This window comes from Eriocheir sinensis, chromosome 11 (assembly GCF_024679095.1).
Source record: "Eriocheir sinensis breed Jianghai 21 chromosome 11, ASM2467909v1, whole genome shotgun sequence".
NCBI lineage: Eukaryota > Metazoa > Arthropoda > Malacostraca > Decapoda > Varunidae > Eriocheir > Eriocheir sinensis.
This window is the reverse complement of record NC_066519.1, coordinates 9,505,656-9,529,645: the sequence shown is the minus strand read 5'-3', so window position 1 is coordinate 9,529,645 and position 23,990 is coordinate 9,505,656. Positions and strand designations below refer to the sequence as shown.

The following is a 23,990-nucleotide window of genomic DNA, read 5'->3' as shown; positions in this document are numbered from 1 at the left end:
GGTGACAGCTGAGTGTTGTCGAAGAATAGGGGATAGGTGTTTGGAAGATTGTGTCGAGTTGATAGGTGGAGAAATTGAGTTTTTGAGGCATTGAAGGAGACAAGGTTCCTTTTACCTCAATCGGAAATGATAGCAAGGTCTGAGGTTAAGCGCTCTGCAGCCTCCAGTTTGGAGTCTTGTAATTCATGTTGTGAGGGTCTTCTGTTGAAAGAAGTTGAATAATGCAGAGTGGAGTCGTCAGCGTATGAGTGGATAGGACAGTTTTTTATAGAAAGAAGATCATTGATGAATAACAGGAAGAGAGTGGGTGATAGAACAGAGCCCTGTAGAACACCACTGTTGATAGATTTAGGGGAAGAACAGTGACCGTCTACCACAGCAGAGATAGAACGGCCGGAAAGGAAACTGGAGATCAAGGAACAGAGAGAGGGATAGAATCCGAAAGAGGGCAGTTTAGAATGCAAAGACTTGTGCCAGACTCTATCGAAAGCTTTCGATATGTCTTGCGCAACTGAGAAAGTTTCACCGAAACGGCTAAGAGAGGATGACCAAGAGTCAGTTAAGAGAGCAAGAAGATCGCCAGTAGAACGCCCCTTGCGGAACCCATACTGGCGATCAGATAGGTCAAAAGTGGAAAGATGCTTTTGAATCTTTTGGTTAAGGATTGATTCAAAAGCTTTAGATAGACATGAAAGTAAAGCTATAGGGTGGTAGTTTGAGGGATTGGAACGGTCACCCTTCTTAGGCACAGGCTGTATGAAGGCATACTTCCAGCAGGAAGGAAAGGTAGATGTTGATAGGCAGAGACGAAAGAGTTTGACCAGGCAGGGTGTCAGCACGAAGGCACAGTTTTTAAGGACAATAGGAGGCACTCCATCAGGTCCATAAGCCTTCTGAGAGTTGACGCCAGAGAGGGCATAGAAAACATCGTTCTTAAAAATCTTAATAACAGGCATAAAGGAGTCAGAGTGGGGGGATGTGTAGGAGGAATATGCCTAGAATCGTCCAGAGTGGAGTTTTTACAGAAAGTTTGAGAGAAGAGTTCAGCCTTAGAGATAGATGAGACGGCGGTGCTGCCGTCAGGGTTAAGAAGAGGAGGGAAAGATGAAGAAGTAAAATTGGAGATGTTTTTGGCTAGGTGCCAGAAGTCCCGGGAAGAATTAGAAAAAGCAAAGTTTTGACATTTTCTATTAATGAAAGAGGTTTTGGTAAGTTGAAGGATAGATTTGACATGATTCCGGACAGAAATATAAAGATCATGGTTAGCAGGAGTGCGAAGGCTCTGGTACCTTTTGAGAGCTGCCTCTCTATCTTTGATAGCACGAGAACAAGCGTGATTAAACCAAGGCTTTTTAGCATGAAATGTGTGCCTCCATTCCAGAGACAATCACCTCTTTGATGCGCTGGGCACACACAGAGGGGTCTCTCTCCTGGAAGCAGTAATCATTCCACGAGAAATCAGAAAAGTACATCCGCAGGTCGTCCCACCGAGCTGAAGCAAAATGCCAGAAGCTTCGCCTTTTCGGTGGGGCCAGAGAATGTACAGGAGCGATAGGACAGGATACAGAAATAAGGTTGTGATCGGAGGAGCCCAACGGAGAGAACAGTTTGACAGAGTAAGTAGAAGGGTTAGAGGTAAGGAAGAGGTCTAGTATGTTGGGCCTGTCTCCAAGACGGTCGGAAATACGTGTATGGTGATGTAGCAACTGCTCTTGATCGTTGAGGAGAGCAAAGTTGTAGGCTTGTTCACCAGGCTGATCAGTGAAAGAGGATGAAAGCCAAAGCTGGTGGTGAACATTGAAATCTCCTAGAATGGAGATTTCAGCGAAGGGAGAGTGGGTTAAGATGTGCTCCACATTAGAGTTCAAGTAGTTAAAGAGTTTTACATAGTTAGTAGAGTTACGTGAGAAATAAACAGCACAGATGTATTTAGTAATAGAATGACAATGAAGTCTTTGCCAGATGGTTGAAAATTCTGAGGTCAAGGTCGTGGGCACGAGAGCAAGTGATGTCGGTGCGCACGTAGGCGTAACATCCAGCTTTGGATTGAAATTTAGAATAGAGATAGTAAGAGGGAACAGAGTAGAGACTGCTGTCAGTAGCCTCAGAAACCTGTGTTTAGGTGAGGAAGAGAAGGTGAGGTTTAGAGGAGAGATGGTGTTCCACAGAATGAAAATTAGAGCGAAGACCGTGAATGTTGCAGAAATTGATAAGAAAGAGGTTTGAGGAGTTATCAAGACACCTCTCAAGTCGACATCCAGAAGGAGAGTCCTTCCTGGGGGAATTTGTGGTCCCCACCCCCAGGCGGGGATTCCGAGGCAGAGCGTAATTGTGTCATGTTGAATTATAAATTTGGGGAAAAGATGTGTATGTTGTGTGAATGTAGTGTGGTGTGGAAAGAGAGAGGATCTGTCTTTAGAGAGCATGTTGAACTACTTTCTGGTGTTGATGAGACAATAGGGAAACGGAAAGTGAGGACATGGGAAGGGTCTTTCGAGGTCTTCAGTACCCTCTTCGCTTCCCAAATTTTCCTCACCATTACGCCCGTTTCGGAAGGTGTCTTCCTACCTACTGCAATGGAATGGAAAGCAACATGAGTTCAGGTGTACGAGGGCGGGGATGGCGATAAATTGAGGGATATAATCATTACCAGGCAAGTAGTTCTGGATGAGATAGATAAGCTTAAGAAGAACAAGTCGCCAGGTCCTGACGGGATATTTCCGAGGGTATTAAAGGAGTTAGGTGATATAATCAGTGACCCACTAACCGACATCTTTAAGATGTCGGTAAATACTGGCTATGTGCCGAGCCTATGGAAAGTAGCTAATGTGACGCCGATTTTTAAAAAGGGGGACAGGTCAGTTGCTTCAAACTATCGCCCAATTAGCTTAACATCGGTTATAGGGAAGATGCTGGAGTCCATAATAGCCAGGAACATTCGGGAGCATTTAGAGAAACATAGCTTAATTCACGACTCGCAGCATGGGTTCACAAAAGGTAGGTCATGCCTCACCAATCTCTTGTCTTTCTACAATAAAGTATTTGAGGCGGTTGACAGAGATGAAAATTATGATGTAATCTATCTTGATTTTAGTAAAGCGTTTGACAAAGTTCCTCACCAACGACTGTTGCTTAAATTACAGGCTCACGGGGTAGAGGGTAAAGTTTTGAACTGGGTCAAGGCGTGGCTTAGCAATAGGAAGCAAAGAGTGCAAATCAATGGTAAAAGATCTGACTGGGGATGTGTTACGAGTGGGGTCCCACAAGGTTCGGTATTAGGTCCACTTTTGTTTATTATTTATATCAATGACTTAGACACAGGAATTAGTAGTGATGTTAGTAAATTTGCAGATGATACCAAGATCGGTAGAGTAATTGAGTCGGATCAGGACGCTAGTATTCTCCAAGGTGAACTCAACAGATTATATGATCGGATAAATGGCAGATGGAGTTCAATGTAGGGAAGTGGAGTATTGTGAGAGTAGGTAGGAACAACCACTCACATAACTATTGCTTAAATGACACTCTCATAAGTAGGTCTGGGTGCGAGAGTGATTTAGGTGTCTTAGTGAGCTCTGATCTCCGTCCAAGGGCACAATGCATTCAAGCTAGAAATCGAGCTAATAGGGTACTGGGATTTATTTCAAGGAGCGTAAGCAACAGAAGCCACGAAGTCTTCCTCAAACTATATTTAGCATTAGTTAGACCTCATCTTGACTATGCGGTTCAGTTCTGGTCACCCTACTATAGAATGGATATCAAAATGTTAGAATCGGTGCAGAGGAGGATGACTAAGATGATTCAGGGGTTGAGAAACTTGCCATACGAGGAAAGACTCAAACAGTTAAACTTGCATTCTCTAGAAAGGCGAAGGGTGCGTGGAGACATGATCGAGGTTTATAAATGGATGAAGGGCTTTAATAAGGGAGACATTCATAAGGTTTTGTTGGTAAGAGAACCGGGTAGGACACGAAGTAACGGGTTTAAACTGGATAAATTCAGATTCAACAGGGACATAGGCAAAAATTGGTTTACTAACAGGGTGGTGGATGAGTGGAATAGGCTTAGCAGTCATGTGGTGAGTGCCAATACAATTCACATTCAAAATAGACTAGATAAATTCATGGACAGCGATATTAGGTGGGGTTAGATACACGGGAGCTTAGGGTCAAAGGAGCTGCCTCGTACAGGCCTACCGGCCTCTTGCAGACTCCTGCGTTCTTATGTTCTTATGTTCTTATGGTAAAGTATGTACAGAGGAGGATAAAAAAAATCCACAAATTTAAAAAAAAACTTGTCAGGTAAAGATAGGATTTGACGTTTAAATTTGCATTTTCTAGAAATGTGAAGAGTGGGAGGAGAATTGCTCGAAGTTCATAAATGAACAAAGGGCGTGAGTGAGTGATGTAAGAGTGAGTGTGACGCATACTATAAAGTAATGAGTGATGAATAAATGAGCGAATGAATGACTGAATGGGTGAATAATGAACGGTATAAGAGTGAAAGTGAAGTAAGAGTGATGTCAATAATGTTCTGGTAGTGAGAGAGCAACTTAGGACAGGAATGTTTAAGTTAAATAATTTGACATTAATGCCACGAGTGGAGTGGTGGGTAAATGGACAGGCTTTCCGGTCATGTGGTGAGTGCCAGTACGATGGTTAACTTCAGGAAAAGTTTAAATAAAATCATGGGTAGGGAGGACAGGTAAAACGTGGTGCTGGTTTACATGAACTGCCCTGTGTTGGCTGACCGTACTCCTTGCTTCCTACTTACAGACTCCTTAAGTGTTGTTATGTTCGTGTTCTTATATAATGTATTTTCTGATGAAGTCTGATGAAAAATAAACTATTAATATCACGGTGGTCATCTTAAAAGAAAAATAATGAGTTAAGTAGATTACCATTCAAAAAAGTTGCAACAAATTACAAATCAGTGTGAAATGGCGGATTATAGGGACTTTTTTTTATAATACATTAGACTCTTGCGGAAACAAATGCTAAAAATTTGGAAGAATAACAAAAAGATATACGCAGTTGATATTCGTGGTTTACTTTTATGCCATTTACACCGAAAACAACGAGAAACCGTTCAAGGAAATGCTTAATTAATAAGTATGCTACAAGGCGAACCCCATTGGTTGAAAAGAATCTCAAGTCAAGTAATAATAATATAAATAAATTTGGGTGGGACACATCCCGACAAAGAGGCGACAAAAGATACGGTACTGTCTCGAAATTCATGTATGTATTCAGTGTAGTGAGGTATGCAGAGAGAGCCCTCCTAGTGTAAAGGCTTTAATTAACAAGAGACCCGACCACCGTGACCCATGGCGGTAAACTAACAGGTTCATTAGAATTCCCCTTACATCAATTCTGACCCATGATTCGAGGTATCGAACCCGAAGTATAAAATCCCCAGCTCGAGGCATTTATGAGACCTGCTTCACCACATTCTCCCCAACTAAGAAAAAACAATACAAATACGAAATCAACCTTAACAACAGTAACATAATAATATGTTACCCTATCTACAGGTTTCTTAATTCTCGTGGACCGACGAAGAGAGTCTTGCTCGTTATCCCCTTTTGCTTCGGAGACTGGCGAGGACGCTTGTTCGATGAGACGTGGAACACAGACTGCGTCCTTGGTATGGAGAGCTCCGAGCGTCAGAAGCCGTCCCGGGAGTCGATGGCTGCTCGTTCAGTGCGTCAGAAGCAGAGCCAAGAAAACTGCAATATGCAGCATGATAATTGCTGTACTATGTGAGGACAAGGAGGTGACAAGAAGGGAATGGTGCAAGGACTGGTTGCATAAACGAAAGGAAAGGGGAAGCCATGCAACCATTTTCCATGAATTGCGAATTGGTTATGAATCAGACTTCATAAACTATATGCGGATGGACCCGAATACCTTCTACGATTTATTGGAGAAGGTAAAAACCTTTTATAACCAAGCAGGACACCTGTATGAGGGAGAGCATTTCACCTGAAGCACGTATAGAGGCAACGTTGATTTACCTTTCCACTGGGTGCTCCTACAGTTCCCTTCAATACAGGACAAGAATATCAAAACAGTGTCTGCAATCATTCCTGATGTGTGCCAAGCCATCTATGATGTGCTTAAGGATCCATACTTAAAGGTAAGCAATGCTTGTTTGTGACGATGTATATAATGTGAAGGTAATAAAGATGACATGCATAAATGTGAAGGACACCCCTACTATTGAGCACAGACATGTGATTAATTATATACATTATAAACCTTGTCAACTGTATGTGAAAAGACAGTAGTACTTGGTGTTTGGCAACTCGCACATCACCCAACTTGAGGCGTAACCCGTCAGGTAAAACGAGATCTTTACACATATGTAAGTTGCTCATAAATATTGTTTCTAAACCTGGGACAAAGACAAACTATGACTGTTACTTGTACTGCTTTATTTCAAATGACTTAGAGCATTTTTGCATGCTACTTTGAATACACACACATGTAATTATGGTCGTACCACACTACCATATTAACAGGAGTAGTTATCCAACAACCTTCGATGAAAAGGAGAGCTTGCCTAATTTTCCTAGAAAAAGCACCTCAGAAATTAGTTTCTGTGCATGGATTTTATTTTCTTCGTTCATCTTTCGCAAGTCATTGGCAACAACACCACCAAAAGCACTTTCATCACTGCTATCCTTCTCCGATCCAGACAGTTCCTTCAGTTGATGAAGCGCTTTTTGAAGCACCTCATGCCTCTCGTCAGTGAATAAGAGCTTTTCCTCCCTCGAGTCGTTCGAGGTTGAATGCATGAGGGCTCAGGCGTTGCAGGTCGTACATTATCACGAGACTTACTTGGAACAGGTGTGCCAGGCGTTGGTTTTGTATGGGTTTGGGAACAATCTTCAGTTTGCTGAAGTACAGGATCATTGAAAATCTGAAAATGGATAAATGCCATTAGTTGTACTATTGCTTAACAATTTTCTGTCACACACACAACGAGAGAGAGAGAGAGAGAGAGAGAGAGAGAGAGAGAGAGAGAGAGAGAGAGAGAGAGAGAGAGAGAGAGAGAGAGAGAGAGATTTATGAGGAGCTTATATATCAGGAATGCTTAGCTTTGATAACAATTTTTTAATGTATTAACAGACACCCCAAACAGCGGAAGAGTGCAAGTGTGTAGCAGAGGGGTTTTCCAAGAAATGGAACTTTCCTAACTGCATAGGAGCCGTTGACGGGAAGCACATCCTGATAAGGCGGTTCTTTCTACTACAACTATAAAGGATGCCACAGCATCGTGTTAATGGATGTGTCCAATGCAGACTCGAACTTCATATATGTTGACGTGGGCACTAATGGAAGAGTATCAGATGGTGGAGTGTGGGATAACTGTTCTCTCAGGCAGCATATTGAAAAAGGATCTGCGGGTATGCCAGATGATGAGGTACTTCCTAACAGCTCAAAAATATTACCATATGTGCTCGTGGCGGATGATGCGTTTCCGCTGAACCGCCACATCATGAAACCTTTCCCTCATCAAAATCAAAACCTTGAGCAGCGTGTGTTTTCCTACCGACTGTCAAGAGCTCGACGCACTGTAGAAAACGCGTTCGGAATACTTGCTAAAAGATTTGAAGTGTTTCAGAAAGCCATTAACCTTGAACCAAAAAAGGTAGAAAAAATAGTTCTTACCTGCACTGCACTACATAATTACCTTCGCAAAGCCCCTATCACCCCAAATTTGTGGTCGGATGCCAATATAGTAAACCGTGAAGAATTCCCTGGCATGCTACCACTTGAGTATCAAGAGCACAACTCCACCATCAACGGCACAATTGTACGCGATTTGTACATGAAATATTTAAATGAAGGTGCTGTAATCTGGCAAAATAGAAATACATGAGGCTAATTGAGAATAACTCAGGAGTAAAATGAGAATGATATTAATGCATCATATATCCATTATAAGAAATAACTGATTTTGCATACTGAACATACGTTACATTGTTTTGTTAACAAAAATGTATTCTAACTGATTTTGCATAATGAACATACTTTACATTGTTTTGTTAAAAAAATTGTATTGTAATCATGGATAATTGCAATGACAGAATATATGGTCATGGTTTGGTTTTTCATAGTTTTATTTTCTCATTCAAAGCCATATAAAAAGACAGATACACGACAATTACCTACTTACCTCATGATCAGACACTTCTTCAGGCATACGAGACACTTGGCTATCCGTACTTGAAACAGATTCTCTCATGCTGTCGCCATCGTTGAGGAAAGAGAGGTCATCGAAACACCATAATGTGGGGGTGTAAATGTCGTCAGCACCAGCCCCCGACTTCTTTGACTTCTCCAGTTTGCGTAGCTCTCTGTGGTGCCCCGCGAGCCGCGACACCACTCGTGTCATCATCATCTTCACCGGCAATATTTTCCGATGACAACAGCGGTATCGACCGCTAAAACACAACACGGACTCCAACACATGATTGTCCCCACTGTTCATTTACCAACCTATACACAATTGTAATTGCCCATTAACGCACCCGCTTATCTCTCTAAGCCAAACACAATCAACCGCGGCTAAAACACGATCAACCGCGGAACAAAATGTTATGAAAACAAAGCTGCGTCACCGCGTGAATTAAGCATGTCGGTTAGGTAGATTATTGTATGAGCTCGGTGTGAGTTTGATGTATGACTCACACGCCTGACGTATTACCCTCGCGATGTCTGCCTATATAAGAAGCATTTCTCCAGGCTTGACCTCAGATTAACCAGCACTCTGTTCGTTGCTGGACACTCAGTTGTCCTTCCCTAGACAACATGGGTAGAACATTCATCGTTGCTACTGTGAGTATGGAGTAATGTGGTACCATAGAGGAAAGCGTATCTAACATATCTATTGTGTTCTATTATCTTAGTTTTACTTAGGATTATATTTCTATGATACTTTATTGTGTGAGTTTTTACTCAATATTATACCAGTGTTAACGTCAGTAACCAATAGTGAAAGAAAACCTGAAGACTCATTGAGTCTCGTAAGCCAGTCGCTGGTTTAAACAATATTTTTACCCTCTGTAATATTAAGTAGTATTAAGGTAGAATAAAATACATATAAGAAAGGCGACACCGTTTCATCACCCCATTTACGAACTCCTTTAAATACTCCTAAAGTACTAGAATTTTAAGTCAAGTGTCACTAATACAAACAGTGTGTCGTCGCCCCTGTGTGACCCGGGATTGCGGGTTACAACATTGGTGTCAGGTGTGGGGTGGTGAAACATGTGGTGAAACTTGTGGTGAAACTTGTGGTGAAACTTGTGGTGAAACTTGCGATTTATATTGGTTTATATTGGTATTGTACTGGTGTATGTCCACATCCGAAAGCGAGGGAGAAGACAGTTATTCTTGGAATTACGGGAATAAGACTTTAGAGTGAAAAATGCCAGACGAAGGCAAGAACCCTCCCCCCAAAAAAGGAGATGGAAAATCGATCACCCTTGCCCATGATGATCTTGTCACGCTACTTAGCCGTCATACCTTGAATGATTTTAGTAGAGTGCAGGGACTCTTATATTTTTGTGGTGGAGAAGAAAAAGTAGCAAAGCACCAAACCTCCCATGCCATAAGCTAGCAAAGAAATGGATAGAGGATATTGAAAGCCGGACACAGGCAAATTGGGACACTACCGGAAAGATTGAGTTAGCCAAACAATATGCCCTGGGAGCAGCGCGCGATCATCTCCTCGGTTGTATCACTAGATGTGGACAGGATTGGGAAAAAGTAAAGGAAGACTTCCTACGTGTGTTTCCCACAGTAAGGACCTTTTCGGTCCTCCAGAAAGAATTGGGAGAGGCAAAACGGCGGACAGGAGAAAACATCCGCACCTTCCTCATCCGCCTGGAGACATTGAGAGACGAGTTGATCGCTCTCAAGCCTGACAATGCCAGTTTGCTAACTGAGATAACCGCTTTACGGCTCAGAGAGGCTTTCCCTCCGGCCCTCTTACTCATCCTAACGGAGGAAGAAAAGGGGGACCCACAGAAGGTATTAAAGAAAGGGTATGAGTATATTAAAGCTTATCCAGAGTCGAAGCTATCCGATGCCGATATCGCCAAAGAAATAAAAGTGCTGAACGTCTGTTCCACCCAGGCATCCGGACCCAAACATGTCTCACAAGCCCGTCCTCCACGCCCTCCAGGCCAGTCACGTTACCCGATACCCCAAAGGGGAGGACGGCACGCCACGCCACCTACATGTTATGCTTGTGGGTATGTAGGACACATGGCTCGCGATTGCACATATGGAAGGCAGTATAGGGGTGCCTACCACCCACCAACGGGCTCTCGGTACCCTCAGTACCAGCCCACTCGAAACAGGCGTCAGCCTGTCTCGCCTTGCGCTGCCTGGCGCCCGGAGTACAGCCGGTCCCTCACCCCGTAGCTCCTGGGTCAACCCTGACCACTAGAAGAACAAAAACACGACCCCAGAGTAGCTGCGGCAGTCCACGGCCCTACCAACGCCCTCACGTTGAGATTGTGCGTAGGCGCTAATGCACCAAAGGAGATGGTTTACGCAATGCTAGACACAGGAGCAGGAGCGTCCCTAATAGAAGAAGATTTATTTAGGAAGGTAGGCGGTAGATGATAGTTACAGAACCTCTCTCCATACAAGGGGTAGATCGGACTCCAATCCCTAATAAAGGAATAGCCGAAGTAGTAGTAGACTTTGGGCACGGAGAAATTATAGAAAAGTTTGTAGTAATATCACAAGGTATAGTGTTACCAACAGCAGTTTTGTTGGGCCTAGAATTTATGTGGAGACAAAATGTGGTAGCTGCACCGCTGGACACACCTGGGCAGTTTAGTGTAATGGTGGGCGCCTACCCAGTGGAAGTTCATTCCTGGCTGCGGACGATATGAGCCCGTACCCAGAAGATCATAAACCTACTTTAGACGAGATGGAGGAAGTACCAGTGAAAGCATACGCTATTAACGTGGCGTCCTTGCTCCCAGGCACGGCAGGGTATGTCACTCTGGAGGCAGAGATTGGCAGAGCCCAGCAAGCCTTATTTCTCCCAAGGTCCAATGATATCCCTTCTTCATTTATATGTCCCGGGTTAGTAACCTTAACTCCTAACGTCAAACAAACCAAAGGTAAATTCATCATTCCCTATGCTAACCCAACTGAAGAAACTATTGAGATGCCAACAGGTGAAGTGATGGGACACATTTATTCTTGTCACTCAGAATACTATCAATCATCGACTAATGAATGTGTAGCGGCTGTCACAAAAACAGCTACAAAGCCGCCTGTCACCCAGTCAAGTAAGCAGATGGTACTCGATAAGCTGATAGACGAGCTATTTTTACCCTCACAACGGGAAAATTGCTGTCTGAAGGCTTAACCCGCAAGTATCCTGATGTGTTTGCTCTAAAAACGAGCCACTCACTATTACCCCTATTATGTTCACACTTTAAGGCTAAAAATGACAAGCCTATATATAAAAAGCCATACCCAATACCAGTAAAATATCATAAAGAAATAGAGATTCAGCTCAAGGACCTTGAGGCCCAGGGTATTATACGCCCTAGTGCGTCACCCTACAGCGCACCTCTAGTCCCTGTTGCTAAAAAGGATGGTGGAGTCAGACTTTGTCTCGACTTCCGCGCTCTGAACGATGAATTGATTGATGACAAACATCCACTCCATAACATTAAACTCATTTTGAAAAATTTATCTGAAAGTAAATTATTCACCTACCTTGATTTGCGCCATCTATACCACCAAGTCCAATTTTCAGAGGTATCTAAAAACTTGACAGCCTTCACGACACCTTATGGCCTCTATGAATTCACTACAGTCCCTTTGGATTAAAACAGCACCTGCAGCCTATCAACGGATCATGAATCAAGTTCTCATAGGTCTGACAGGAAGAATTGTACATGTATACCTTGATGATTTGATAGTACAAGGGAAAGACATGGACCATCACCTAAAGAACCTCCATGCCGTCTTGGACAGACTGCAGAAGGCTCACCTGTCCTTAAGACTAGATAAGTGTTCCTTTTTCAAAGAGCAAGTAGATTATCTGGGTCACATTGTTAGTGCTTCTGGCTTGAAGCCTCAGCCCTCAAAGGTACAGGCGGTGCAACAACTCACTCCTCCGAAAACAGTCAAAGAACTTCAAGGTTTCCTGGGATTGGTTAACTGTTATAGGAAATTCATTAAAGACTTTGCCAAGATAGCATCCCACTTAATAATTTACTCAAAGGGAGGAAAGTAACCAAGAATGATACGACACATCTGGAGTGGAATGAAGAGGCATTGCATGCATTTAGCACACTAAAGAACAGTCTAACGACTGACATTGTTTTAGCCTTTCCGGATTTCCGGAAGCCCTTCAATCTCACCACAGATGCGTCAGATAAGGCAATAGGTGGTGTGTTGCAACAAAAGGATGAAAATGGTAGTTTACGTCCCATAGCATATTTTAGTAGAACCCTGAATGGAGCAGAACGTAACTACTCAGCGGTAGAGAGAAGCTTTAGCAGTCATCTATGGCCTCAGTACTAACCGACCCCTTATCTTGGGTTATAGGATACACATCCTGTCGGTCCATAGACCATAGGCTGTTTATAAGCACAGTACCTAGCATCAGGATTGCACGCTGGCAGACACTTCTAGGAGAATTTGACTTTTGTATTGATTATCTCCCAGGCTCCAGCAACATGGTAGCAGATTTTTGTCAAGGATTAGGAATCAGGAGAGTGACGTGATAGAAGGCGAATTGGATGCTCGAATTATGTCTGTCACCCTTACGGGTGGACAGGACACGTCTGTCGCCTCTCCGGAGGGACATGACAAACAGGATAAGTTTCTCCATTGGAGTCTTGCTGGACTCATGGAGCACCAGGATCGCGATCCTGAACTGAGAGAATTGAAGCATGCTTTTGAACAAACCACCGGTGGTAACGTACATGAGAGAGATGAGAGAAAGGTTGCAGAGAGGAGCAATGTAACGTTAAATGCAGCTAAGAGGCACTTCAAAAAACTGCCTCTTAGTGAAGTGTGTAGAGAACGGCATTCTCTACCGCGATGTTTGCGATGAATACAACAAGCAGAAAAGACTGGTTATCGTTCCACCAAGCTACATTCCTAACGCGTTAGCTTTGGCGCATTCCATGCTACCTGCAGGGCATGGAGGCACTAAGGTTACGTTGGCACGCTGTCGCAAGTTTGCGTACTGGCCGGGAATGAAGGCGGACGTGGAGCAATATGTCAGATCTTGTCCTGTCTGTTGTCGGTTTAAGAAGAGGGATCCCCGCCAGCTCCACTTATGAGGTATCCAGAGGTTGGCCAACCGTTTGACAGAGTCCATATGGATATTGTCGGACCTTTGTCTGTTTCAGACGAAGGCTATAGGTATGTACTGACAGTGATAGACGTCCTGTCACGCTTCTTGGTAGCAACCCCCCTTCGTACGAAGGCAGCCAAGGAAGTGGCAGCTGCGTTCTACAAGAACGTAGTCTGTGTACACAGCATCCCGCCGATTCTAGTCACGGATCAAGGAAAGGAGTTCGTCAACACTCTCTTACGAGAGTTGACTCAGTTGTTACAGATTGATCATCTAAGGACAACTCCTTATCACCCGTCTGCAAACGGTGTGATAGAAAGGCCTAATGGCACCTTAATAAATATCTTGAGAACTTTGTGCGAGGACAATCGCGGTATCTGGGACCAAATGCTTCCGGTTGCAACACACGCCTACAACACTGCCTACCATCGTGTTCTGAAAGATTCACCATTTTTCTTGCTTTTCTCTCGGGACCCAAATGTTCCTTTTGAAGTGCTTGAGAATAGACTCCAACCTTGTTATGATGTTGACAGCTATAAAGCATTTACTTCTAGTGTCGCGCAGCGTACCTATAAAGTATGTCAGACCAATATAGATATAGGATGGCAGGAGTCAGAAAGAATGTTTAGGAAATCCAAACCCAAACAGGTGGTAATAGGAGATCGGGTCTACTTAAGGCATGTATGTACAAAGGGCGAACCAAAGAAGCTCCAGCCCTTGTTCAATGGACCTTTTAGGGTGCTAGAAAAAATAAGCCCTGTAGTCTTACGACTGCGTCATGTTAGAGGTGGTAAAATCAAGACAGTTCACACAAATAATGTTCAGGTCGTTCACGAGGACTCTCTTGGCTTCCATGACTCTCCTAATGTCAGGCGTGCATACCTCTCCCTGATCAAGTAGTAGAAGTGGACCCACTCCCCATGACTTATTCCCCGAGGAGCCGCTGCCATTGTCCTTCCAGCTCCTTCCGAGCTCTCCTCACCGGCTCCTGTCTCCTCAGATGCTTCAGAGGTCCCTCATTGGTTCCTCAGCTCCTTCAGAGCCCTGTGTCAGTCGCTCATTACGATCCAATACGGTACCCCCTTCTCTCCCCAATGTAATGGACCGCCCTCTTGAGTATCGCCAACGACCAACGAACTGATGCCCCCTATAATTACAGATCCTGGGAGTTGCCCTCTCCTTGTCTTCCCTTGATCCCTCCAGGAGCAACCCATTCGTCCCGGCCTCGTCTTCTCCCCAGTCTTTAAGATGCTGTTGACAGGACGGTACTATGTTGTCCCTGTCGTCATCAAGACGGACGACATCCAACGTCCTCTCATCAACGTGGCAAATCTAACAGCGGAAGTTTCATGGTCGATTGAACATATGAATCAATCGTTCCCCACTGTTGGTCTGCTCAGGCGCACTCTAGACTCTTTTCACATTGAGTTTGAGAAGTTATTCAAAGATCTTAACAGCTTTCTGTCGGCTATGAGTGGTAGAGATGGAAGCCCGTTTCGACTCGCCAGAAGCGAGGAGCCGTGGATTTCCTTGGCTCGGTAGCAAACCTCCTTTTCGGTACGGCCACTCAGGCCCAAATCGATGTGATACACGGGAAGCGCTCCCAGCTCTACACTCTGTCCACAGAAGAGACGTCAACAACCTCCATCAGGAAGTCCTCAACGCCACAGTTCGGACCTCCGTCATATTCATTCTGCCATCTCCCGTCTAGAGTCCGCCTCGGCTTTGGCCTCAGCTATTATCCGTCAGTTCTCACTAAAACCTTGCAAATTGAAGGGAAATGCGTATTTTGGAGACTATCCTTCTCATTCAGTTGGCACTTAGTGACCTAAATCATGATACTCTGAATCTCAAGCTTGGCCTTCAGCAGCTGTCCCAAACGCAGGTTTCCCCTCTCCTCCTTCCAAATGATGTACTATTTCGTGTGCTCAGCAATGCGTCACCCATTACCCAGGCTTACTTTTCCCTGCAGCACATGAATATTTAGCATTGTATAGAGATGTCTCTAGGGTTATTTCTAAAGGTACGCTTTCCTCAGGAACCCTTCACTTCTACTTACAAATCCCCATGAAAGGGATCCTCTGACGTGTTCGATGTGTTTAAAATGGACGCGTTGCCTTTTCATCTTGATGGCACGCCATATTTTCTGCACACCGACACGCTTTCCACTTACCTTGCGGTTTCTGAAGACCGCACTCACTATATGCTCTTGGACTCCTTGGACCGCTGTACTAAACACCACCTGCTCTATGTATGTCCCCCTGTCGCCCCTGTATACTCGACTTCTGTCCAGCGCTGCGAGATCGCTCTCTTCTCGATCGCCCAGACGCCCTCTCGCTGTGTTCTAAGTCTCTCCTCAGAGTCTTCCCCGGTCTTCATCCCGTCTCCTGCGGGCTGGGTCTTCGCTACCGATACTCCCCAGATGGTCACCATGGTCTGCCCGGACAGCCCGGTCTCCAAATACAGGCAGACCATCAACGGACGGGTCTCCTCCGCCTCGGTATGGGCTGTAGTGCCCACTCCGACGCCTTCAGCCTCCCTGCCTCTGCTACTATGGACGGTGACGCCCCGCTGACGGTTCATCGCGCCCCCTTCCACATAGGACGTGACGTGGTCTCATCGCTCCTGGCCAAGACTCCCTTGGCCCCTTCCCTCCCGCCGCCGTCGCCCGGGTCGTCTCTGGCCCCCTGCTGGACCTCCTCCAGCACTTCACGCGCTCCAGGAATCCGTCTCCGGTCCCCGCCTTCGACCCCTTCCTTCCTTGGTGGGGTGGCTGCTCCTCGGCGTCGTCTTCGTCGCCGGTGGGGTGGCCTTCTTCTGTCTCTTCAGGTCCCGTCTCTCGCAGGCCTCCTCCCCCACGATCCCGCCATCCCCGTCTTGGCCCTCCATGGTCGTCCGCCGGGCGGACCGCTTCGTGCCACGAGGACGTGGCGTGGTTTTAACGGGGGGGGTATGTGGTGCCCCGCGAGCCGCGACACCACTCGTGTCATCATCATCTTCACCGGCAATATTTTCCGATGACAACAGCGGTATCGACCGCTAAAACACAACACGGACTCCAACACATGATTGTCCCCACTGTTCATTTACCAACCTATACACAATTGTAATTGCCCATTAACGCACCCGCTTATCTCTCTAAGCCAAACACAATCAACCGCGGCTAAAACACGATCAACCGCGGAACAAAATGTTATGAAAACAAAGCTGCGTCACCGCGTGAATTAAGCATGTCGGTTAGGTAGATTATTGTATGAGCTCGGTGTGAGTTTGATGTATGACTCACACGCCTGACGTATTACCCTCGCGATGTCTGCCTATATAAGAAGCATTTCTCCAGGCTTGACCTCAGATTAACCAGCACTCTGTTCGTTGCTGGACACTCAGTTGTCCTTCCCTAGACAACATGGGTAGAACATTCATCGTTGCTACTGTGAGTATGAAGTAATGTGGTACCATAGAGGAAAGCGTATCTAACATATCTATTGTGTTCTATTATCTTAGTTTTACTTAGGATTATATTTCTATGATACTTTATTGTGTGAGTTTTTACTCAATATTATACCAGTGTTAACGTCAGTAACCAATAGTGAAAGAAAACCTGAAGACTCATTGAGTCTAGTAAGCCAGTCGCTGGTTTAAACAATATTTTTACCCTCTGTAATATTAAGTAGTATTAAGGTAGAATAAAATACATATAAGAAAGGCGACACCGTTTCATCACCCCATTTACGAACTCCTTTAAATACTCCTAAAGTACTAGAATTTTAAGTCAAGTGTCACTAATACAAACAGTGTGTCGTCGCCCCTGTGTGACCCGGGATTGCGGGTTACAACATCTCTCCTGTGTTGACTACGAATGGATTCTATTTTCTTCTTCACTTCAGAAACATTAGCAGATATTCCACATTTTTGAAGTTCTGCCGTTATTTTATTTATTGCCGCGACACGTTTGTTTCTATCTTTGTACACTTCTGCCTTGACGTTCCATAAGCATGGGTTTTGTCGGTATAGTTCGATTAGCTGCAGGGTCTCTCTTCTATCCCAGTGGCAACCTTTCTCCATGACAGAGGTACGGCAGGCCATGTTGACAGGACAGTTGAGAACTACTCAACTGACAGACTTTGAAAGTCCTGTAACCAAGTGACTTTGTTCATCGTGTGCCTGGCAGCATCGTATACACCACACCTCACAGACAGTGTCTGAGGTTCCGAAGCTACGAACATGGACAGTGTCCCGGACATCTCCTGGTGCTCGCTTCTGACGTCATCGACGAGCCTTTCCGCTTTCCATTGGTAATTGGTAACAGTGTTTGTCCGTCGAACACTGTTCGACCGTGTGGACGCACCTTTAACATGAAAGACACTGCTTGCTGATCCGTTACTATAGTAAACCTCCTCCCGATGAGGAACAGTCGCCACTTGCGTACCGCTTCGATAACAGCCGCGGCTTCCCTTTCTATAGCTGGCTGAAGTCTTTCTGAGGGAGATAAGGCTCTAAAAAAGAAGCAACAGGCCTGTTATGCTGAGAGTGGCAGCCAGGGAAGTAGCGGAAGCATCAGTCTCTGCCTGCAGGGGCGCGTTCTCGTCAAAGGCCGCCAAAGATGCCCTGCAAATTTCCTTCTTTAAGGATTCAAAACAGTGAATAGCCGAACCACCAAGAGGAAAAGAGTTAAGAGTTTAGGAGAGGCAGGATGCGACTTGAATAATTAGGAATCCAGGCTGAGTAATATGACAGGAGGCCCAGTAAGCGCTTGAGGGAGGCAGAATCAGAAGGGACTGGCAAGTCTAGTAACGGTTTCAGGCTCTCGGGATCAGGACTTAGAAATCCACCAGAAATGCAATATCCAAGATAACATATCTCTCTTAGGCTGTACTGACATTTACTTCCATTTAAAGTGAGATTATAGTCTACTGCGATTTGCCTGAATCTCTCAAGGTTCAAGTCATGTTCCTCCTGACTCGAACCGCAAATTAGAACGTCATCTAGATAAGCAAAAGTGTCTGTAAGGTTAGAGATTATGGTGTTAATTACCCTTTGGAAAGCTGGAACAGAGTTAGTCAGACCGAACGGTACACGAGTGAAGTGCCATAACCCCCCATCCGCTTCAAATGCAGTATATTTCCTCTCCTCTTCCCTAATTGGGACTTGGTAGTATGCATTTTTTAGATCTAGTTAAGTGAAAAATTTGTACTTGGCCAGGGAATGCACCAAATCGTTAATACGAGAGAAGAGGTAAGCGTCTAGCAGAGTGAAGCGGTTAATGGTCCATGAGTAATCTACTACCATGCGGCGTTTATGTCGCTCATCACTAGTTACTAGGACTTGCGCCCTCCAAGGTGACTGACTTTGTTCTATAACGCCTTTGCTCAATAGTGACTTTACCTCCTGAATGAAATTTTGGTCAGCATTAGAAAATCTCCAGGTTGGGGTTGAAATTGGCTTACAGTCTTCAGCTAGGTAAGGGAAGAGAGAAGGGGGACTTACTTTCATACAAGTAACTCCACACAGTTAAAGGTGGTCTTGGACCCTTCAAGTCCAAATTTACAGATTTATGCAACTGCATGAAATCTTCCCCTAAAATGACCTTGGCACATAGATTAGGAAACACAGAAAGCTTGAATTTAGTGTAGGAATTATCTTGAATCTTCAAGTCAACAAAACAATGACCTAAAGTCTTAGAGACAAGAGAAGAGGCCATAACAATATTGTCTTGTGAAGGGTAGGTAGTGATGGCTAATTCCTCTACAATATCAGGATGCAGAAAGCTGGATGTGCTACCGCTATCGACAAGTCTTAACAAGTACATTATTCACCCTTACAGGAATAAAAGCATGACGAGGAAGGTTAGCAGCCGCCAGGGACGCATTTGAAGGCGTAGGAGCAGCCTCTTACCTGTGGGGAGTTGATGAGCAGTCTGTCTCGGTCTTGTCTCCCCGGGGTGCCATGCTCGGGCCACCAGTACCCATAGTGGCCAACATAGCGGCAGAGGCACTGGTAGGGCTACGATTGGCGGCTTCCTTCGTAGATCTGCAGATGATGGCGAAGTAGCCCTTCCTCCCACACTTTTAACACACGGTATTCTTGGCCGGACAGCGGAAGCGAGGATGACTGGGTTTGCCACAGAAGTAACAAGTAGCCTTACTCGTTGGTTTGGGAGTCGCAGCTGCTGCAATATCGGGAACATTCTCAGCTCCCCTAGAGTAGTCATCCATATTCGGAGCTCCAGCTTAGAGTCTAGGGGACGCCGCAGCGGTAGTTCGGGAGACATCTGAGGCTGCAGAGAGGTTACAGGAGGGTGCTAGAGCCATATACACTTCTGCGTTGCGCTGAGCGGAATCCAGGCTCCGCGCCAACTGCACTGCTTCGGGAAGAGTGAGGCATTCTTTCTCTAAAAGCCTCTGACGAATCATAGGTGAAGAGGTGCCAGATGTGAATGCATCACGTATAGCTTTTTGGGTGTAAGTGTCCGCACTCACAGCACGGAACTCGCAATCCTTTGATAAGAGCTTCAAGGCGTGCAGGAACTGGTCAACCGTCTCACTAGTAGTCTGTTTTCTCGTAGCAAGTAGTTGTCTCGCGAAGATAACGTTAGTGGGCTTCACATAAACAGTCTTGAGCACGGTTATTGCTTCATCGTACGTCTTGCAGCCAGAGATGTGAGAGAACACAGACGGTGTCACGTAGTTGGCAAGGAGCTGCAGGTTGTCTGGTGCCGGGTCGACACGTATAGAGCCCAAGAAATTTGTGAAAGTGCGCAACCAGTGGTTCCATTCCGCAGGAATAGTGCCCGTCGATCCGTTGAAGCGTTCAGGACGAAGCAATTTGTCCATCTCAAGACTGACGGGGTCTCTTGTTAATTAAATTGTAGTGAGGTATGCAGAGAGAGCCTTCGTAGTGTATAGGCCTTAATTAACAAGAGACCCGACCACCGTGACCCATGGCGGTAAACTAACAGATTCATTAGAATTCCCCTTACATCAACTCTGACCCATGATTCGAGGTATCGAACCCGAAGTATAAAATCACCAGCTCGAGGCATTTATGAGACCTGCTTCACCACAGATGGGATGTCTCACGATACGGGGATGTCTGACGACACCACACAGGAATCGAACCAATGCTCGGGTGGCGAGGCCGAACAACGGCGCCAGCTATTCGATTCCGGTGATGAGCAACATTCAGTAATAATAAAAAGAATAGTAAAAAGAAGAAGAAGAAGAAGAAGAAGAAGAATTAATAATACTAATTATAATAGTAATAATGAAAATAATAATGATAAAAGTAGAACAAAATAATAATAATGATAATGCCAACAACAACACCACCACCACCAACAACAACAATAATAAAAATAATAATAATAATAATAATAATGATAATAATAATAATAATAATAATAATAATAATAATAATAATAATAATAATAATAATGATAATAATAATGATAATAATAATAATAATAATAATAATAATAATAATAATAATAATAATAATAATAATAAGAAGAAGAAGAAGAAGAAGATGAAGATGAAGATGAAGATGAAGATGAAGAAGAAAAAGGAAGATGAAGAAGAAAAAGGAAGATGAAGAAGAAAAAGGAAGATGAAGAAGAAAAAGAAGATGAAGAAGAAAAAGATGAAGAAGAAAAGGAAGAAGAAAAAAGAAGATGAAGAAGAAAAAAGAAGATGAAGAAGAAAAAGGAAGATGAAGAAGAAAAAGGAAGATGAAGAAGAAAAAGGAAGATGAAGAAGAAAAAGGAAGATGAAGAAGAAAAAGGAAGATGAAGAAGAAAAAGGAAGATGAAGAAGAAAAAGGAAGATGAAGAAGAAAAAGGAAGATGAAGAAGAAAAAGGAAGATGAAGAAGAAAAAGGAAGATGAAGAAGAAAAAGGAAGATGAAGAAGAAAAAAGAAGATGAAGAAGAAAAAAGAAGATGAAGAAGAAAAAGGAAGATGAAGAAGAAAAAGGAAGATGAAGAAGAAAAAGGAAGATGAAGAAGAAGATGAAGAAGAAAAAAGAAGATGAAGAAGAAAAAGGAAGATGAAGAAGAAAAAGGAAGATGAAGAAGAAAAAAGAAGATGAAGAAGAAAAAGGAAGATGAAGAAGAAAAAGGAAGATGAAGAAGAAAAAGATGAAGAATGAGAATAAGAATAAGAAGAATTAATAATAATAATTAAAATAGTAATAATGAAAATAATAATAATAATAATAATAATAATAATAATAATAATAATAATAATGATGATAATGCCAACAACAACAACAACAACAACAGCAATAATAATAATAATAATAATAATAATAATAATAATAATAATAATAATAATAATAATAATAATAATAATAATAATAATAATAATAATAATAATAATATTAATATTAATATTAATAATAATAATAATAATAATAATAATAATAATAATAATAATAATAATAATAATAATAATAATAATAATAATAATAATAATAATAATAATAATAATAATAATAATAATAATAATAATAATAATAATAATAATAATAATTAAAAGTGTAAAGGTATATTATTTATGAAAATAAATAACTATTATTTTCACGCGTTAAGACAAACAAAATATTACCTTGTTTTTACTTTTTTTTATTAATTTTTCAACTGACAGTCGACGTTTGTGCCTTGCAAGTCCTTGGGACTGTGTGTGTGTGTGTGTGTGTGTATTTTGTTTTCAAGTGTGTTTGCTTTCGTGTGTGTTTATAATAGGAGCACCTAACATCACCAAATGTGGGGTACAAACTTAGCGGAGGGGCCGTTTTTGTGCCTCGAGTGGGGGTAGTGGGCTAAGGCGTAGCCTATCCGGATATTTTGTTTTTGTTTATAAATGATCCACGAGACATCCTGGAGTTAAATCAAAGTATGTGCTTACCTTTCTATTCATTCATACACACACTGGTAATATTTCTATGGTGTCTGATTCACTTTATTGAGTGAAATTCTAGTGTGATAAACAGTCACAAATTCGTGTCACTTGTAAAACTGAAAGTAGTAATGTAAGTTATACCTCCATGAAATATACACAAATAAATAAATATAAAAGCTTACGAAGTCACAATAAGTGCTTTGCGCAGTAAAAATATGCTTATTTAAGATAGCTGGTACCCGCAAAATGGCGTGCAGTCCACTTACTTCTCACTACTGCGCATCCTATGTAACGCCCCAGTGGAGTGTGGCTCAGGACCAACGAGACGTCGCCTGGATGCCTGGCGGGACAACAAACTTGAACAAAGTAACCAAAGGAGAGGTCTGGGACCCCTCTCGGAGAAACATGGGTGGGAGGGGGAGGGGGGGAAAGAAAATTACACAAGGAATGGGTAACTGAACCATTACAGATTCAGTTCCTCTTTTTTTTTTTTTTTTCTTCTTCCCTGCCCCCACCCCTCTCTCTCTCTCTCTCTCTCTCTCTCTCTCTCTCTCTCTCTCTCTCTCTCTCTCTCTCTCTCTCTCTCTCTCTCTCTCTCTCTCTCTCTCTCTCTCTCTCTCTCTCTCTCTCTCTCTCTCTCTCTCTCTCTCTCTCTCTCTCTCTCTCTCTCTCTCTCGATTACGAAATGCGCGGCGTTAAACTCAAAAGCGTTCAATGCGTTAAGGACTTGGGGTCAAAATCGCGTCAAACCTCAAATTCTCACAGCAATGCATCGATGCAGCAAATAAAGTGAACAGAATGTTGGGCTTCATTAAAAGAAACTTTTTATTCAAGAATAAAGATGTAATACTTCCATTCTCCAATAGTTTGATCAGACCCCACTTGGAATATGCGGTACAGTTTTGGTCTCCCACCATGCAAAGGACATAGCTAAATTAAAAGGTATTCAGCGTCGGGCAACAAAAATTATCCCTTCCTTGCGCAACAAATCTTCCGAAGAAAGGCTTTCCACCCTTAACATGTTCTCTCTTGAGAAACGTCGCGTCCGAGGAAAACTGATCGAATGTTTTAAAAATACTTAATGGTTTCACGAATGTAGACAGATCAACATTGTTTATTTTATTTTTTATTTTTTTATTTACGCCATTGAACTGTCTCCTTAGCTGTAAAAAAAAAAAAAAAAGTACATGTGAAACTTAGTTACACCATACACTAGTGCTAATCCCTCTTTTTCAATCTGTGAATAGTTTTTTCTCAGCTTGATTGAGTGAACGAGAAGCAAATGCAATAGGTATTTCTGACTCGTCCGGCATTACATGGGCAATTACTGCTCTAAGCCATGAGACGATGCGTCACATATAAGTTTTACAGGCAAATTTGGTTGGTAATGGGTGAGAAATCTAGCTGAAGTTATCTCATCCTTTATGTGGTTAACTGCACTGATGCATTCTTCTGTCCAATTCCATTATGTGTCTTGTTTCAGAAGGTTATATAGAGGGTGAGCTATGGTTGCTAAGTTTGGAATGAACCTGTTGTAGAAAGTAACTAACCCAAGAAATGATCTTAGTTCATCAACATTCTCTGGTGTTTTGACATCTCTAATAGCTCTTATTTTCCCTGGAGTCGTGTGAATGCCGTGTCCGTCCACTCTAAATCCCAATTACTCTACCGAGGGTACGCGAATTGACATTTGTCTTTGCGGATCCCCAATCCAGTTTTCCGCAGAGTTTCAAGGACTACT

General features: G+C 43.3%; 1 long non-coding RNA gene across 1 annotated transcript; it reads right to left on the bottom strand.

The window, feature by feature from the left end:
- Window positions 1-6,439: 6,439 nt before the first annotated feature.
- On the bottom strand, window positions 6,440-20,680 carry LOC126996814 (uncharacterized). Its single transcript, XR_007751616.1, has 3 exons — window positions 17,191-20,680; window positions 8,185-8,361; window positions 6,440-6,924 (listed from the first exon to the last, which is right to left on the bottom strand). It is a non-coding gene; the product is annotated as an uncharacterized LOC126996814 (long non-coding RNA).
- Window positions 20,681-23,990: the final 3,310 nt, after the last annotated feature.